The 18,999-nt window shown below is 42.1% G+C and overlaps 10 non-coding genes across 10 annotated transcripts; 5 read left to right on the forward strand and 5 right to left on the reverse strand.

Annotated features, from left to right (window-relative positions):
• Nucleotides 1-823: 823 nt before the first annotated feature.
• Nucleotides 824-895, forward strand: trnad-guc (transfer RNA aspartic acid (anticodon GUC)). Its single transcript has one exon. It is a non-coding gene; the product is annotated as a tRNA-Asp (tRNA).
• Nucleotides 896-1,472: 577 nt separating this feature from the next.
• trnad-guc (transfer RNA aspartic acid (anticodon GUC)) lies at nucleotides 1,473-1,544 on the forward strand. Its single transcript has one exon. It is a non-coding gene; the product is annotated as a tRNA-Asp (tRNA).
• A 226-nt stretch (nucleotides 1,545-1,770) lies between these two features.
• Nucleotides 1,771-1,842, reverse strand: trnag-ucc (transfer RNA glycine (anticodon UCC)). Its single transcript has one exon. It is a non-coding gene; the product is annotated as a tRNA-Gly (tRNA).
• Nucleotides 1,843-2,638: 796 nt separating this feature from the next.
• On the reverse strand, nucleotides 2,639-2,710 carry trnag-ucc (transfer RNA glycine (anticodon UCC)). The gene has a single exon. It is a non-coding gene; the product is annotated as a tRNA-Gly (tRNA).
• A 340-nt stretch (nucleotides 2,711-3,050) lies between these two features.
• trnad-auc (transfer RNA aspartic acid (anticodon AUC)) lies at nucleotides 3,051-3,122 on the forward strand. The gene has a single exon. It is a non-coding gene; the product is annotated as a tRNA-Asp (tRNA).
• Nucleotides 3,123-3,348: 226 nt separating this feature from the next.
• On the reverse strand, nucleotides 3,349-3,420 carry trnag-ucc (transfer RNA glycine (anticodon UCC)). Its single transcript has one exon. It is a non-coding gene; the product is annotated as a tRNA-Gly (tRNA).
• Nucleotides 3,421-3,759: 339 nt separating this feature from the next.
• Nucleotides 3,760-3,831, forward strand: trnad-guc (transfer RNA aspartic acid (anticodon GUC)). The gene has a single exon. It is a non-coding gene; the product is annotated as a tRNA-Asp (tRNA).
• Nucleotides 3,832-4,468: 637 nt separating this feature from the next.
• Nucleotides 4,469-4,540, forward strand: trnad-guc (transfer RNA aspartic acid (anticodon GUC)). Its single transcript has one exon. It is a non-coding gene; the product is annotated as a tRNA-Asp (tRNA).
• A 226-nt stretch (nucleotides 4,541-4,766) lies between these two features.
• On the reverse strand, nucleotides 4,767-4,838 carry trnag-ucc (transfer RNA glycine (anticodon UCC)). The gene has a single exon. It is a non-coding gene; the product is annotated as a tRNA-Gly (tRNA).
• Nucleotides 4,839-18,378: 13,540 nt separating this feature from the next.
• Nucleotides 18,379-18,451, reverse strand: trnav-uac (transfer RNA valine (anticodon UAC)). The gene has a single exon. It is a non-coding gene; the product is annotated as a tRNA-Val (tRNA).
• Between the last annotated feature and the right edge of the window lie 548 nt (nucleotides 18,452-18,999).

An 18,999-nucleotide genomic window follows, 5' to 3' on the forward strand; every position in this document is an offset into this window, starting at 1 on the left:
AGAATCTGTGTTTTTGATATATTCAGTTTATATCCTGAATAGTATTCATACGTTTCCAGTTGATACATTAGGTGTGGGAAACATATATCTGGTTGTTGCAGGAAAATAATGACATCATCCGCGAAAAGGCCAATTACATGTTCTGTTCCCCCTATATTAACACCCTGCAGTTCCCCATTCTGCCGTATTGCCTGCGCTAAAGGCTCAACATATAAAGCAAAAAGAGTAGGAGACAGACAACAACCCTGTCTTGTCCCCCTCTCCAGCTGGATTGTATTGGACAGGCTTCCATTCACTCTGATCCTCGCTGTGGGCTCTTGATAAATAGTTTTGATACATTGAATTACGCCGTCGTTGAAGAGATCCAGTCCTTCTGGCAAGGGGCCCTGGACGACTGTTTTAAAGACACCGTTCCTGGAAGTGGGAAGGCTATTTGCAGCGAGCTGTAGTCGCGCTGATTGGGGGCGACTGCCTGTCTTTGCAAAAGACTGTTGGATGTAGGCTGGAAGCCCTGTTGTGCGGTCAGCAAGAATTTTCGCAATACATTAGCAGCTGGCAGGTGCAGATGAACTGAAACTCTCTTTTTTTGGACCTGACACTTAAAAAAATTGCATGAACTTATTGACCTGACCTACGAGGCACCATATTAAAAAAACAGGTCTCTAATTTAATATGAAACACGTTTTATAAAGACACTTCATATTTAAACGGACTTAGATTATTTTTTGGATTCACTGGCTTCTGTGAAGCGTTGAGCTAAAATGACGCATGACGCCGTTCCTGGAACTCGCGCTGATCAGGGACAACTACCTGTGTCCGCAACTCCTCGTTAGTATAGTGGAAAGTATATCCGCCTGTCACGCGGAGGACCGGGGTTCGATTCCCCGACTGGGAAATCCAGTCCTTTACTGCTGCCAAAAGACCTTAACAAAAGTTTTGCTCCAGCAAACAAGTTACAGGAGAAGTTGGCAAGGGGCCCCAGACGACTGTTTTAAAGACAGCTTGAGAAAAATACAATGCGTTGGCCGGGAGTCGAACCCATACAGCAAGAATGGACAGACCCAGGAATCGAACCCATAGCAAGAATGCTCATAATCAAGGTCTTTAATTTACAAATGTGATGCGTTGGCCAGGAATCAAACTCGGGTCAACTGCTTGGAAGGCAGCTATGCTCACCACTATACCACCAACGCAAGACTGTTAGATGTAGGCTGGAACCCATCTTGTGCGGTCAGCAAGAATTTTCGCAATACATTAGAATGAACTTATTGACCTGACCTACCAGGCACCATATAAAAAAAAAAAGGGTCTCTAATTTAATAATGTAACACGTTTTATACAGACACTTCATATTTAAACGGTATTAGATTATTTTTTGAATTCACTGGCTTCTGTGAAGCGTTGAGCTAAATGACGCATGAAGCCGTTCCTGGAAGTCGGGCTGATCGGGGACAACTACCTGTCTCTGCAACTCCTCGTTAGTATAGTGGAAAGTATCTCCGCCTGTCAAGCGGAAGACCGGGGTTCGATTCCCCGACGGGGAGATCCGGTTCTTTACTGCTGCCAAAAGACCTTAACAAATGTTTTGCTCCAGCAAACAAGTTACAGGAGAAGTTGGCAAGGGGCCTCGGACGACTGTTTTAAAGACAGCTTGAGAAAAATGCAATGCGTTGGCAGGGAATCGAACGCATACAGCAAGAATGGACAGACCCAGGAATCGAACCCATAGCAAGAATGCTCATAATCAAGGACTTTAATTTACAAATGTGATGCGATGGCCAGGAATCGAACCTGGGTCAACTGCTTGGAAGGCAGCTATGCTCACCACTATACCACCAACGCAAGACTGTTGGATGAAGACTGGAAGCCTTGTTGTGCGGTCAGCAATAATTTTCGCAGTACTTTAGCGGCTGGCAGGTGCAGATGAACTGAAACTCTCTTTGTTTGGACCTGGCACTTAAAAAAATTGCATGAACTTATTGACCTGACCTACCAGGCACCATATTAAAAAACAAGGTCTCTAATTTAATAATGTAACACGTTTTATACAGACCCTTCATATTTAAACGTTATTAGATTATTTTTTGCATTCACTGGATTCTGTGAAGCGTTGAGCTAAAATGACGCATGACGCCGTTCCTTCAAGCCGCGCTGATCGGATACAACTACCTGTCTCTGCAACTCCTTGTTAGTATAGTGGAATGTATCTCTGCCTGTCACGAGGAGAATGGGGTTTGATTCCCCGACGGGGAGATCCAGTCCTTTACTGCTGCCAAAAGACCTTAACAAAAGTTTTGCTCCAGCAAACAAGTTACAGGAGAAGTTGGCAAGGGCCTCCGGACGACTGTTTTAAAGACAGCTTGAGAAAAATGCAATGCGTTGGCAGGGAATTGAACGCATACAGCAAGAATGGACAGACCCAGGAATCGAACCCATAGCAAGAATGATCTTTGATCTATTTGATTTTGATGGTAATCATAATTGTTCTATAAGAGTGAAAGTGATGGATATTTTTTCAATGATGCTGTTCGAAAATCTCTGAATGTATAAACATGCCATTTTGAAATGAAACTACCTGCATTGAATATAGAGTGGCTTATCTGTTATATCAATCAAGGTCTTTAATTTACAAATGTGATGCGTTGGCCGGGAATCGAACCCGGATCAACTGCTTGGAAGGCAGCTATGCTCACCACTATACCACCAACGCAAGACTGTTGGATATAGACTGGAAGCCCTGTTGTGCGGTCAGCAAGAATTTCCGCAATACATTAGCAGCTGGCAGGTGCAGATGAATTGAAACTCTCTTTGTTTGGACCTGGCACTTAAAAAAATTGCATGAACTTATTGACCTGACCTACCAGGCACCATATTAAAAAAAAAGGTCTCTAATTTAATAATGCAACACGTTTTATACAGACACTTCATATTTAAACGGTATTAGATCATTTTTTGGATTCACTAGCTTCTGTGAAGCGTTGAGCTAAAATGACGCATGAAGCCGTTCCTGGAAGTCGGGCTGATCGGGGACAACTATCTGTCTCTGCAACTCCTCGTTAGTATAGTGGAAAGTATCTCCGCCTATCACGCGTAAGACCGGGGTTCAATTCCCCGACGGGGAGATCCGGTTCTTTACTGCTGCCAAAAGACCTTAACAAATGTTTTGCTCCAGCAAACAAGTTACAGGAGAAGTTGGCAAGGGGCCTCGGACGACTGTTTTAAAGACAGCTTGAGAAAAATGCAATGCGTTGGCAGGGAATCGAACGCATACAGCAAGAATGGACAGACCCAGGAATCGAACCCATAGCAAGAATGCTCATAATCAAGGACTTTAATTTACAAATGTAATGCGATGGCCAGGAATCGAACCTGGATCAACTGCTTGGAAGGCAGCTATGCTCACCACTATACCACCAACGCAAGACTGTTGGATGAAGACTGGAAGCCTTGTTGTGCGGTCAGCAAGAATTTTCGCAGTACTTTAGCGGCTGGCAGGTGCAGATGAACTGAAACTCTCTTTGTTTGGACCTGGCACTTAAAAAAATTGCATGAACTTATGGACCTGACCTACCAGGCACCATATTAAAAAAAGGGTCTCTAATTTAATAATGTAACACGTTTTATACAGACACTTCATATTTAAACGGTATTAGATTATTTTTTGGATTCACTAGCTTCTGTGAAGCGTTGAGCTAAAATGACGCATGAAGCCGTTCCTGGAAGTCGGGCTGATCGGGGACAACTATCTGTCTCTGCAACTCCTCGTTAGTATAGTGGAAAGTATCTCCGCCTGTCACGCGGAAGACCGGGGTTTGATTCCCCGACGGGGAGATCCGGTCCTTTACTGCTGCCAAAAGACCTTAACAAATGTTTTGCTCCAGCAAACAAGTTACAGGAGAAGTTGGCAAGGGGCCTCGGACGACTGTTTTAAAGACAGCTTGAGAAAAATGCAATGGGTTGGCAGGGAATCGAACGCATACAGCAAGAATGGACAGACCCAGGAATCGAACCCATAGCAAGAATGCTCATAATCAAGGTCTTTAATTTACAAATGTGATGCGTTGGCCGGGAATCGGACCCGGGTCAACTGCTTGGAAGGAAGCTATGCTCACCACTATACCACCAACGCAAGACTGTTGGATGTAGACTGGAAGCCCTTTTGTCCGGTCAGCAAGAATTTCCGCAATACATTAGCAGCTGGCAGGTGCAGATGAATTGAAACTCTCTTTGTTTGGACCTGGCACTTAAAAAAATTGCATGAACTTATTGACCTGACCTACCAGGCACCATATTAAAAAAAGGGTCTCTAATTTAATAATGTAACACGTTTTATACAGACACTTCATATTTAAACGGTATTAGATTATTTTTTGGATTCACTGGCTTCTTTGAAGCGTTGAGCTAAAATGACGCATGAAGCCGTTCCTGGAAGTCGGGCTGATCGGGGACAACTATCTGTCTCTGCAACTCCTCGTTAGTATAGTGGAAAGTATCTCCGCCTGTCCCGCGGAAGACCGGGGTTCGATTCCCCGACGGGGAGATCCGGTCCTTTACTGCTGCCAAAAGACCTTAACAAATGTTTTGCTCCAGCAAACAAGTTACAGGAGAAGTTGGCAAGGGGCCTCGGACGACTGTTTTAAAGACAGCTTGAGAAAAATGCAATGCGTTGGCAGGGAATCGAACGCATACAGCAAGAATGGACAGACCCAGGAATCGAACCCATAGCAAGAATGCTCATAATCAAGGTCTTAAATTTACAAATGTGATGCGTTGGCCGGGAATCGAACCCGGGTCAACTGCTTGGAAGGCAGCTATGCTCACCACTATACCACCAACGCAAGACTGTTGGATGCAGACTGGAAGCCCTGTTGTGCGGTCAGCAAAAATGTTCGCAATACTTTAGCAGCTGGCAGGTGCAGATGACCTGAAACTGTCTTTGTTTGGACCTGGCACTTAAAGAACTTCCGCAATACATTAGCAGCTGGCAGGTGCAGATGAATTGAAACTCTCTTTGTTTGGACCTGGCACTTAAAAAAATTGCATGAACTTATTGACCTGACCTACCAGGCACCATATTAAAAAACAAGGTCTCTAATTTAATAATGTAACACGTTTTATACAGACACTTCATATTTAAACGGTATTAGATTATTTTTTGCATTCACTGGCTTCTGTGAAGCGTTGAGCTAAAATGAAGCATGAAGCCGTTCCTGGAAGTCGCTCTGATCGGGGACAACTATTTGTCTCTGCAACTCCTCGTTAGTATAGTGTAAAGTATCTCCGCCTGTCACGCGGAAGACCGGGGTTCGATTCCCCGAAGGGGAGATCCAAGGCAAGGCAAGGCAAGTTTATTTATATAGCACATTTCATACACAATGGTAATTCAAAGTGCTTTATATAGAAGAAATTAAAAAAATCAGAATAATTAAAACAGTTTAGAATAAAAGATAAAATACAGAAATAATCACATGAAATCAGAGTAATTAAAACATAAAATAAAATACAGTGCAAACAGTCGGACGAAAAGTGGCACAGTGCTCATTCAGTAAATGCACAGCTAAACAGAAGTGTTTTGGGTCTGGATTTGAATGTGACTACTGTAGGAGCACATCTGATCTCTTCTGGAAGCTGGTTCCAGCTGCGGCTGGCAAAGTAGCTAAAAGCAGACTCGCCATGCTTAGAGTGAACCCTTGGTATTTCTAGCCGATGAGATCCTAATGATCTGAGTGATCTGTTGGGTTTATATTCAGTGAGCATATCAGCAACGTATTGAGGTCCTAGGCCATTGAATGATTTATATACCAGTAATAATACTTTAAAATCAATCCTAAATGTAACTGGCAGCCAGTGTAAAGACCTGAGGACTGGTGTGATGTGTTCATATTTTCTGGTTCTGCTCAGAATCCTAGCAGCAGCGTTCTGTATGAGCTGCAACTGTCTTATGGTCTTTTTGGGAAGGCAAGTGAGAAGTCCATTACAATAATCCACCCTACTGGTGATGAAAGCATGCACAAGTTTTTCTAAGTCTTGACTGGAAACAAAGCATCTAATTCTTGCAATATTTTTCAGGTGATAGTATGCTGATTTAGTTATTGCTTTGACATGACTACTGAAACTAAGGTCTGACTCTAGAGACACACCAAGATTCCTGACTTGATTTTTAGTTGTTTGACCCCTAGACTGAAGGTATGCGTTCACCTTGAGAACTTCATCTTTGTTTCCAAACGCAATGACTTCAGTTTTGTCTTTGTTTAACTGAAGAAAGTTTTGGCACATCCAATTGTTTACTTCATCAATGCATTGGCAAAGGGAGTCAATGGGGCTGTAATCGTTAGGCGATAGGTATAAGTAGAGCTGTGTGTCGTCTGCATAGCTATGGTAAGCGATTTGGTTCTTTCTCATTATTTGGCTCATTGGGAGCATGTACAGGTTGAATAGGAGTGGCGCAAGAATTGAGCCTTGAGGGACTCCGCATTTCATGGATGTCCACTCAGACTAATGGTCTCCTATACTCACATAATAACCTCTGCCTATGACTTGAACCATTTTAGGACTATCCCAGAAAGCCCGACCCAGTTTTCCAGCCTGTCAAGAAGTATGTTGTGATCGACAGTGTCAAATGCAGCACTGAGGTCGAGTAGTACCAGCACTGATAATTTGCCTGTATCAGTATTTAAGCGAATATTGTTTATTATCTTTATGAGCGCGGTCTCTGTACTGTGGTGCGGTCGGAAACCAGATTGAAAATGGTCAAAGTATCCATTCGAGCTTAAGAATTTGTTCAGCTGATTGAAGACAACTTTTTCAATGATCTTGCCTATGAAAGGAAGATTTGATATCGGTCTATAGTTGTTTAATATGGTCTGATCCAGATTGCTCTTTTTCAGGAGGGGCTTGACAACAGCAGTTTTCAGGGAGGTCGGAAAACTCCCAGAGAGAAGTGAGGCATTTAACACTTCTAGGAGATCTGCTTCTAAGCTGTGTAACACATTTTTGAAAAAAGATGTGGGAAGTGCGTCAAGGGCGCAGGTTGATGTTTTTAGGTGCTGTACGGTTTCTTCCAAAATTTTGCCGTCAATTTCTTCGAAATCAGACATAGTGGCTACTTTCTCGTGCTGTTGTCTGATCTGCCTGACCCCAGCGCAACTCAGGGATGAGCTGATCACCTTTCTGATATTATTGATTTTCTCAGAGAAGAAAGAAGCAAACTCACTGCACTTTCTCACTGAGAGCATTTCACTGGGAATCTGGCTTGGGGGGTTTGTCAGTCTCTCTACAGTAGCAAAAAGAGTGCGTGTGTTGTTTATATTGCTGTTTGTAATATTCGAGAAGAAAGTCTGTCTAGCTTTGCCTAGTTCCTTATTGAAAGCATGGATGCTGTCTTTGTAGATGTTATAATGGACTACAAGTTTTGTCTTCCCCCACATGCGCTCTGCTTTTCTGCATTGTCTTTTCAACACTGCTGTTGAGTTTCTCCAAGGTGCTTTTTGTCTGCCACTCTTCTTCCTGACTTTCACAGGAGCAATATCATCAATTACACTCTTAACTTTTGAGTTAAAAGAATCAAGGAGAAAATCAACAGAGTCAGCAGATATCCTTGGTGTTAAAGATATAGCCTTCATAAATAATACACTAGTGTTCTCATTTAAGCATCTCTTCTTGACAGACACAGATCTAGCTTCAATGGCAGGAGAGATCAATATATCAAAGAAAATACAAAAATGATCAGACAGTGCTACATCCTTAATAACAATTGATGAAATGTTTAGACCCTTACTGATAAGTAAATCTAGAGTGTGTCCACGATTATGTGTGGGTCCATGTACATGCTGAGTCAGATCAAAAGTTTTTAAAACAGTTTTGATATCTTTTGCCATTTTGTTTTCTTGATTATCTATGTGAATGTTAAAATCTCCAGCAATGGCAAAGCAGTCCAACTCTGGGGAAATTGTTGATAACAGTTCTGTTAAGTTCTTAGCAAAAGCTGGAGAGTATATTGGAGGCCTGTAAACAATGATAAGTAAAATGCGTGGAGCACCTTTTTACACAATACCCAGATATTCGAAAGACGGTTAATTCCCAAATGATATTTGCTTACATTTATAGACATCTTTATAAAGAGCAGCTAAACCTCCGCCTCTTCTGACAGCTCTGCAGACACTCACGAAAGTAAAGTTAGGAGGGGCTGTTTCATTGAGGACTGTTGCACTGCAGCTGTCTTCTAGCCAAGTTTAATTTAGCAACATAAAATCCAGGTTGTATGTGGTTATTAAGTCGTTGACTAAAAGTGATTTATTTTTAAGTGAGCGGATGTTTAAAAGTGCTAACTTAACAGTCTTACTTTTTGTCCCCACAGCAATCTTGGTATGTCGTGTAATAGGCACCAGATTAGATGGGTTTGCTGTACGGCTTTTGAAGGCCTTAGACTTTCTATCATGTAATCGAACAGCAATAGAAAAGGATACAGACACACTGGGTTCCCGCTTGTTCTGTAAACATTTGAGAAAGTTATTGTTATCATAGCGGGGACCCGACACATATCACTTAGAGCTGGTATCAGTTGTTTTTGGTTCACCTCGAGCCGCTGGAGGAGGGTGTGGGCCCTGGCGCTGTGGCAGAGGCCGAAGAGCTCTCACAGGAGGAGGGGGAGGGCGAGCTGGGCCCGCAGGCTTTGGTGGTTGTGGGGCCTGGCGTTTTTTGGTTGGTATCTGGGGGCTCGCAGCAAAAGAGTGGGATAGTCTAGTTCCAACATGCACCAGTTGTTCCATTTTCTCTGAGAAGCACAGAAGTGGAGATGCTGGAGAGAGTGATAACGTTTCCGGTGAGAGGGGTTGTTGCTCTGGTGTTATTGGAGGCTGTAATATGCTGTCCTGGTTTCCCTGGCTGTTTTCCAGAAAGTCGTCCTTGGGTGCTGTATCTTGGAGCAGTGCTAGTATGTCACAGTCTGTCTGTGGTGAGCTCTGTTGGCAGGGCTCAGCTGAGATTGTGTCCGTGAGCAGAGGTTGTTGTGGCTGAGTGGTGTTATCACTGTCCTTGTGTGATGTGTCAACCGCATGTCCATTCAGGTGCTGAAGTGAAATCCTGTGGTCATTCATACTGTATCCAGGTGTGTGTGTGCCATTCAGGTTGAGTGGATTGGCACACATTGCAGAAGGATGACGGAGGGAGAAGTAGATATTGTCCTTTAGCACTCTTGAACCAAGTTTGTTTGGGTGGTGGCCATCCTGTTGAAACAGTTGCCTCTGACTCCAGAAAAGATTGAAGTTGTCAATAAAGTTCACTCCTTTTATATTGCAGGTTTTTTGCAGCCATGTATTAAGCCCAAGCAACCGTGAAAACCTGTTTGTTCCTCTTGCTGGTAGTGGTCCACTGATGAATGTATGCACTTTCTGTCTTTTAAGTGTTTCAAAAAGATCATTGAAATCCTTTTTAAGAAGTTCCGACTGCTCTTTATGAATATCATTCTTCCCCACATGAACGATGAGTCGATTTGCAGTCTTATGTTTCATCAGAATGTTCTGAAGTTCCCTGTTTACATCAGATGTTGTTGCTTGTGGAAGGCAGCACGTTGTTGTATCCCTGCTATTAATGTTTCTGATTACGGAGTCGCCCACTATCAGAGTCCTGGGCCCGGCTGCGCTCTGAGCTGAGTGCCGCTGTCTGCTCGACCTTGAGCCCCAGTTAGCATCAGTGTTAGCTACTGGCTGATTCAGTCTGTGTTCGATCACATTCATCAAATTTGGGGATTCCTCATTCATTAATACTTCAAATCTGTTCTCAAGATGTATAGGCGGTGGTAGGAGACCAGTGTTTGCAGTCCTTGTCAGAGCCGTATCTGGGGTAGAGGATGCTACTGCAGTAATATGTGATGCTCGTGACAATCTGATGTCTCGAGTGCCTTTGGGTCTCGCACCCTGTTTGTGCCATCGATTAGTAAGTCGATCGGCTTGTTTCTCTACACTCAGTATGGCCTGTCGAGAAGCACTAGATTCATGGGACTCACCGGCTGTGTGCTGAGGGCGTCCATGACGAAGCTCCGTTGTGTGTTCCGTCTGGTTTTTGCAAAGAATTGCAATCCTTTGTAAAAGTCTGTGGCAGTTGGAGCAGCAAGTAGATTCCAGAGGAGGCATTTTCTTATGCTCATGAATGTAGGCAGTTGTGTTTTCTCTTCCCCGGAATGTAAGCTTTCAGTGGGAGGCTGGTCGAATAAAATAATTCAGCTTTTTTTTTGTAGTAATCCAAGCGTTTGAGCACTGTGCTGATTTGCTGAAGTTAAAATTAGGTGATAAAAGGAGATAAAATATAGAAATATAAAAGCGATGGAGCAAAGCGCGGAGCAGAAAGCGAGAGCGTCCGAACAGTAGCTGAGCAGGAAGTGCAAGTGCCAAACAAAGGGAGTTTCAGTTCATCTGCACCTGCCAGCTGCTAATGTATTGCGAAAATTCTTGCTGACCGCACAACAGGGCTTCCAGCCTACATCCAACAGTCTTTTGCAAAGACAGGCAGTCGCCCCCAATCAGCGCGACTACAGCTCGCTGCAAATAGCCTTCCCACTTCCAGGAACGGTGTCTTTAAAACAGTCGTCCAGGTCCCCTTGCCAACTTCTCCTGTAACTTGTTTGCTGGACCAAAACTTTTGTTAAGGTCTTTTGGCAGCAGTAAAGGACTGGATCTCCCCGTCAGGGAATCGAACCCCGGTCTCCCGCCGGCTGCCGTGGATTGTTCAGCTAAACGGCCCTAAACAGTTTCCCATTCATTTTCAATGGTAGGCTAGTGCTAAAACACTACGGATGTTATATAACTTTGGCCCCTACGCCCTTTTGGCGCTGTTCCGAGTTTTTACACAGCGTTTTTGCAAACTTTTATTCTGGACAAACTTCTGCGGAGACATCGACTCACTACCATCATTCTTCACACTGATTTTTCATCTATCAAAGGTAAGATATGTTTTTTGAGATTCATTTAAAACCAAAGGGTAAATTTAGTCATTGGTACAGTAGCTAGCATCGGTTGCATGATAAGAGATGACGTGTTATGAAATGAAGCTCCGAATAATTAATTAACATGATCTTTTTAATTATTCATGTGTATAGTTTTCATGTCATGACGTTAAATAAATAATCTTGTCAGTCCGTTTCTGACAAGGTTATGTTGATGAGTTAGCTCAGCATCGCTTGTTTTAGATGGTGGGGTGAATACGAGCTAAATAATGAATGAACATGATAGTTTTTTAGATTTATGTGAATGGATTTCATATTGTGACGTTGAATAGCATACATTTACTGTAATGTGTTGATAACTCGCCTACAGATAGGCCTATTGTCTTATTTATTATACATTGCACTAACCAAAATCTTGACTACCAAGTTATCAATACAATCTCAGACTGAACCATTATTTTTTTTATGCCATTAAAAACATTAAAATCATTAAAACTATTTTTTTGAACTACAGTATGTGACTGAAGTTTAGAGATCAAAGATTTAATTAAACCTTGATCAAACCTTGTGTTATCCATTTCTAAATATTTGTAATTTTTTCAAAACTCTACACAGTTCTCCAAACCAACTTTCATCTAGGCACATGCACAGCAATTAATTTCACATTCAAAATGCACTATATCTATCAAAACACTTTAGCCTATATCTCAAATCAGCTCATTCTTACAGAACACTAGTAAAGTTTTTCAACCAACAAACACACTTTGTCAATCATAAAACACAGACCAAAAAAAAAAAAACACTAACATCAGGAGCAGTATACAATGTTTTCTTTTTTACAATTTCTTTACAAAACAAAAAGAGTCTTTAATGTGTAATGTGTAATTCACTGCAGTTTATGTTATTGATGTTTACATTACAGTACAAAATTATCCTTAAGTTTTCCCTTTTGAATGGATAGTAATTAAATTGAAAGACTAACGGTTGTGTAGGTGTTCAGATTCATCTAATTGCTTTGGTAGTAGATTTTCATTACAATATTACTGTAGAAATGTAACATACTTCTGTCTTATTCAGTTTTGTCAGTTTCTCCTCCAGGAGCCGTCAAACGAAGCTAGGCAGATTAAGGACGACCCCACTCAGATGACCAGCTGGTTGGCTTTGGTTCCCGGGCCAAGAGCACCTGGAAGGAGATATGGGATGGCAGAGCTGATGGCTATGCAGACTTCATCTTGGGGAAGAGCTGCGTCCCAGGGACACGCATGTGCAAGTTGCAGCAGTACCTGCGGAAGAGGCAGGAATCTGCCACTGCTTCGACATCTGCTGAGCATGCCTCAAGGGCCCCAGATAAACCCCTTGGTAGGTTATCCTATTAACATTTTTGTTCAAATTTTTTTAGATTAAAATTACTATTCATGTATGACCAGATTTATTATTATTTCATCTATACATCCATGTTTAAATATACATGTGAAAAATGTGTATAATTCATCCTAAATTTGGAAAACAAATGATTGTCTGTGCCACAGTGATGGATGACGATGAAGAGCTGGAGAGGGCGATGTGGGCATCTCACCTTCTAAGCTACAAGTGCAGAGCTGTAAGTACACTGTTATTACACTGACCAAATGTCAGAATTAATGATGATCTATGGTCTATTTTGTATCTGCTGTCTTCCACATTTATTTATCTGTGTTTGTGTGTAACCAGTTGCTGTGCCAGTAGCTGCAGCTGTCAAACCCAGAGTGTCATCAGGAGCAAAGATAGGTGTTTAAATAAAAGGTTTCAGGGCTGGAGTAAAATTCTTTTACATAATGAAATGAACTCCAAAACTGAACCTTCACTTAACTGGTTATATTGTTTGTGTTCTGGCCATGTTCTGGCCATGTTCCTTTAACAATATGGTTGAATGCTGCCGTTATACTAACTGTCCTAAGGACTATGAATTGATCCTACCATGATGAACTGATTCCAACCGCAAGGAGGGTAAATATGCACTTTTTGTTTTCCATTCATGATGTATTAAAAACAAATTAAGTAGCGTTGGGTAGTAACACTTGAATGCATGCTTGTTCATTGAGTTCTTACTAACACCAACACTTGCATATATTGTGAATTCTGAAATGACTGATGATATTGTCTGTTATAGTTTTATCTGAGGCACTGTCCAAACCAAATCCTGATACAACTGCTGAACTGCAAGCATCACCAGTTGATGGTACACACACTGTAATCAGGTACATGTAGTCAAATGTTGAGTTAATTTTGGTTACATAAAAATAATAATTGGTATATTTACGTTCATGTAGCTCCAGCCTCTCCAGGCCTTAAGAAGAAAACACCTGTGCCCCTGCCAGCAGAGCTGGAGTTCCTAGTAAAGGAGACAACAGCAGAGATGCCTGAGTCAACTCTAGGTATGTTTCCATTTTAGTTTAGGACTGATACTCATTTACACACATGCTAAATGTGCAGATCTGCCCAGGATCTGCCTTCCTTCTCTTTACCTCTGTACTGATGAAACGTTGTCGGGATAATCCCGATTCATGTGGCTACGCGGAAGCGCTAAAATTCTCAGAGCCACCAGGCACTGTTTTATGCAAATGAGCGTCCGGATCGCATTTAAGGTTTTCTGTTAGAACGGTGCCGTGTTAGCGGCCCCTAAGTTAATAACTAATGATCGTTGCGACGGAAGTGAATCAATCAAAACTAACCTTAGCTGTACAATAACTTTATTCTAGAGCTGCTGTAAAACCAAAACAATCTCTGTTACTTTAATTTCCTATTATCACTGTAAAGCTGCTTTGAACCAGTCCATATTGTTTAAAGCTCTGTATAAATGAAGGTGACTTGACTTAACTAAATTCATAGCAGATCTAACTCTGTATCATTTTCACAAACACAACCACAATTAGTTCATCACATCATGATGCTAATAGCCGGTACAAATTGTAACGGTAAAGAGGCAAAGGATTCAAGTGCAAGTAAAAGTGGTTTATTTAAGGAACACAGAAGGATGATGGAAGTCTCTAGTAGAAGGCACAAGGTAGCACAGGGACGCTGTGGGTGAGTCCGCCACAAACGGTAGACGAGTTGAATTGAAGAGCGTGCAGTAAATCCAAGTGACAGGAAGAATGGAGGAATCGCTGAGACAACCAGGGTGCCAAGACGAGCGAAAAACCAACAGGACTGGAACAACCGGAAACACGGAGAACAAGGGACAGGCGGGACCACTGTTACATCCAACAACGAACTGACAAAGACAAGGTAAAAACACAGGGATTAAATAGGGGGCACTGATCGACTACAGCTGGCGTGCTGATCAGAGGTAGTGATCAGTGCTGCCGCCCACACTCATAAACACACACCCACAACATATACACGAGACAAGAAGGAAATAGCGATTTCATCAACCGTGACACAAATACAAAACATAAAGACTGCACTTCTTTTTAGGACCCCGCACAAGTGCTGCTGGCACCTCTGCGCGCAAAGCGCTTGCCTTTGAGGACAGTGGTAATGATGGTAAGAATGAACAGCATGTAAACAACCCCTCCATTTTGTTAAATCCTGACACTAAGATGTTGTCTTAACTCTGCTTTAATCATTTTGTTTTTCACACTATGCAATCTATAATAATAATCAGTGCAGTACATTTTTTTTGTCCTATCCATTTTTCTTTTTAAATCCTAGTACCCTCAGCTCAGCCACCCATTCCTGTTCCTGTTCTCCTGCCTGGGCATGACCACGACATGAGCAACTGGAGCTGTTCTCAACACCAGAAGCTGTGGATGAGGATAGAGCTTCAGGATCTCGGGCTGTGGCCTGGGTCTGGTTCAGTACGTAACCCAGGGAACACAATTTCACTGTGGCGTCTTCCTCCACAACCTGAGCTTGTCGATACTGTGGCTGCGCTCCCATCTCCCAACTTCTTCTAGCTTCACCCATTTTTCATCTGGAAGCCAGAGAGTCACATCATGGTCAGGTTGAGGAACAATTACCTCCTGCCATGTCTGCATCGATGTCCTCATCCACAGGTGGTCTCTGCAAGTGTGGGCAGGCCCCGAGTGATAGTTGGCACCAGTGGCCAGTATTACATCTTGTCCTCACGTCTCTGCTGCAAGGCCTGTCGGAGGAACTGGTTTGCTGACAATCCACGATGGCTTGAGAAGCTGCCCAAGCGGTTTACCAACCTTCTGCCCGCATTCCTGACCTACAAGAAAGCCATTTGCAAGTCTGTGATGGATGAGCTGAGGCGCAGTGGCAAGTCACCAACTGATATGGCAAACCAGGTGAATGAGCTCATGCACCTCAAGTATGAGCGAGCTCACCGGGCATACCTGCATGCCATAGAAAGTGTCAGGGATGCTGAGGCCGGCATACATGGACAGAGGACCATTGGGCAGTTTCTGAGGAAGGAGAACACGCACAATATACCTCAGCTGATAATAAACAAACAATTGAATAATTGACACACAGCTAATTTATGTTGGGTAAATTGGGTCAACCATAGCTGATTCCAGTCTGGCTTAGACTCAGTGGCAGGGGTTATTTTTTTCTATTACATTGGCACTTATACAGTAAAAGGAGGACTTTGAGGAGTGATGTTTTTGGAAACAGAAACAGAAAAAGACAAACACTGTAATGTCTGGACGAGGAAGAGTAAGAGCAAGGGGCCCAGGGAGAAGAGCAGGCCCAGTGAGAGGTGCATTGAGAGGTGCACTGAGAGGTGCAGTGAGAGGTGCAGTGAGAGATGCAGTGAGAGGTGCAGTGAGAGGTGCAGTGAGTGATGCAGTGAGAGATGCAGTGAGAGATGCAGTGAGAGGTGCAGTGAGAGATGCAGTGAGAGATGCAGGTGCAGTGAGAGGTGCAGGTGCAGTGAGAGGTGCAGTGAGAAATGCAGTGAGAGGAGCAGGGCCAGGGAGAAGAGCAGGCCCAAGGACAGGGCAAGGTAGAGGTGTAAGAATGCGTGGTGGTGGCATTCCAAGGGTTGCAAGAACAGCAGTCAGTGATGAAATTCGTGATGAAATTCGTGCCCTATCATTGACCATGTAATCAACCACGGTCTTTCACTAAGAGAGGCTGGTAAACAGTAAATTTAAAAAAACGATTTGATTTTTACTGGAATGCTTTTGAATGTGAACATTACTGTACATGTGGACATACAGTTCCCAATCCCAAACAAGAAATTTAGCGTAAGATTGAAAAAAAACTATAACTATATGCATTCAGCGTTACAGTATAATTGAAAGCTATAACTTTAAACTATTATTATAAGGATTTAAATAATATAACAACTTCTAATTTAAGTGAACTTAAAACAATCTTCACATAAACCCATTATATTAAATGACACATTTACCTGTGCCTTCAATACACTTTCAATATATATTAATTTCTTTTCTATTGGCCCAGTCAGACCAGGGGCCTCATTTATAAACGTTGCGTACGCACAAAAGAAGGCGTACGCCGCTCTCTACGCAATAATTGGTATTTATAAAAAGCAAACTTGACGGTAAAATGTGCGGTCCTTCACGCAAGCTCTGACCCATGCGTACGCACAAAAACGAGTGAAATGAGAAATGGCGACACCGTCGGCAGATGGAAGAAACACGTGAAAGTGTGTGAAACTGTAGACCGTTGTGTAAAATAAATGGCAATACTCTCATAAATAACACGAAGACTTCACAAAGTCTTACAATTAACAGCCTACACGAACACCCGTTTGATCGATCTGCAACAGAAATGCAAATTAACACATATTTGCAAAAAAGAAAAGTGAAATATGTTCTGCAATAATATTGGCATGTTATACAATTCATCCTCATAAATAAGATGGTAAACAGAACGAAATAATGTACAAAACTGATATTCTCGCCAATGTGTCCGTCTGGCGGATCAGATATAGATGCAATTAGATAGTCAGTCAGATAGTCAATCAGATAGATAGATAGATAGATAGATAGATAGATAGATAGATAGATAGATAGATAGATAGATAGATAGATAGATTTGTCCACTATTTGTCCACTGGGGAAAGTTGTTTTCATAGTAAAAATGTCTTCATCAGCTACGGAATCATGATATTCATGCATATGCCTTTAGTTTGTTTTATTGTAGATAAAATAACGTATGACGTATGTCTCACCCATTCAGAAAGCTGCTAGAAATTACATTTGCGCTGAACTAATTCCCATTTCCAAGTAGATTATAACCGACATCTGTAGCTTGTCAGATGCAATTAAATGGATGGAAATAAAATGCCCCGTCACAATGCGTAATGACGCACAATGGCTGATCTTGCGCTCTTAGAAGATGTGGAAAATGGAAGGATTCGGAGTGAACGCATCTTCAGATGGCAAGAAAACTTGCTGGCAAATGAGGCAAATGTCCGACCATTTCTTTTTTATTTCGGCCACAGTCCGAGGTTGTGAGGCTACAGCATTTACGGCGTCTGCAACCTTTTGCCACTCAAGTGGCTTTTTGGCATTAGTAATGCCCACACTGTACCCTCCAAACAACATTTTTCTCCTCTTTTCCACCTCGCCAACAATAACTTCTACTTCACATTAAGTGAAGTTACGTTTTTTTGATTTCCTCTCTGTGTTTGCCATGATTTCGCAATCGATGAATATTAACTTGTGGGCGTTTCATGGACTATTTATGGGAAACTATGGGCGTGAAATGAAGCCGCAAAAGCTGCGCTACATTTAGAATTGATTGTGATTTATTAAGGGAAAAATGCGTAGGATGTGCGTGCGCACGGTTTTATAAATCCGAATATTTCTGTGCGTACGCACGTCCTATGTTTCATCCGTACGCCACTTCTGACGCAAATCCTACGCAAAGTTTTATAAATGAGGCCCCAGGTCAGATTTTTATTTGCCCTGTCAAAAAGCACAAAAAGTTATTGTTTTCATAGTTTATGACTCATCTAACCTTGTAAACAGTGCTTTATGATGTTTAGGTAGGTAAATCAGGTAGGATATATACAGAAATTTAATAAAGTCAAAAAACTATCAAAAACTTCACAGCCTTCACTGAATAAATTATAAATTAAATATACATTAATCCTTCATAATAATTAATTAATCCTCTAAAGCTAGAAACATTGTTCAGTCAAGAGCAGTGAGTGATTTACTTTTTGTTTTGTTCTTTGATTAAAATGTACACCTATCCGCGGCTGGCCCGTGTTAGGCGAACGCGATTACCACTACACTACAGAAACCTATTGATGAGGCACATGTGCTTTTTAGAAGATGGCTCCTTCCCGTAATATGCCCTGCAAGCAGTGTGACAGTCTTGAAATTCCACAAACAACAGAACAGAGGTCATTCGGCATGGCAGTCTGCCTACAGCTCCTTGGTACGATGGCCTTCACCTGTCTCAAAAGTAAGGGTTTTGTAGCAAATTGCAGCATTTATATTTAAAGTGCCACCACTTGTTTCCGCCCAGTTTTGAACTGAGAACCTTTCGTGTGTAAAGCGAACGTGATAACCACTACACTACGGAAACTTGAGTGGAACGTCAGTCCCACCTCTTCTAGGGTACGCTTGTTCAAAAGCGACTGAAACTATAGACTGCCTAGTGTTTTTAACCTGGCAAAAAGTTGCTAATTTTGTTGTGTTACGACCAGTGGTGTAGTCTAGTTTTTTGTAGTGAGTATACTGTGATATACCAGCCCAAGCCCCCCGTACCCCCTCGCCCCCTCTCCATATGTGAGTGTGTATATGATACGAATGAATGACGATAGTTTTATTAAATGAAATGGAAAAATTCTTGTTAAGTGACTCTCATAAAAGCTCTGCAATGAAGTTCAAATGTGTGCATGTCCTCCTCATAGACGCTGAAAGCACCACGAGTGTCACGCGCGCGTCAGTGTGTAGTAGAGCACACATTGAGCACTCATTCACAGAAACACGCAGAACATTCAGAGTTTATTTCAATAGCAGTCTTTTTGAGCTTTAATATTCATGGACACTTAGTACATATCGAGATTTGATTCATTGTATCATTACTTTTGATTTATTCATTCAAAAATGGCCAAATTGCGTGACGTTCCG

The sequence above is a fragment of the Siphateles boraxobius genome, unplaced genomic scaffold (genome assembly GCF_051911475.1).
Source record: "Siphateles boraxobius isolate OS27281-9 unplaced genomic scaffold, OSU_SipBor_1 51, whole genome shotgun sequence".
Lineage (NCBI taxonomy): Eukaryota > Metazoa > Chordata > Actinopteri > Cypriniformes > Leuciscidae > Siphateles > Siphateles boraxobius.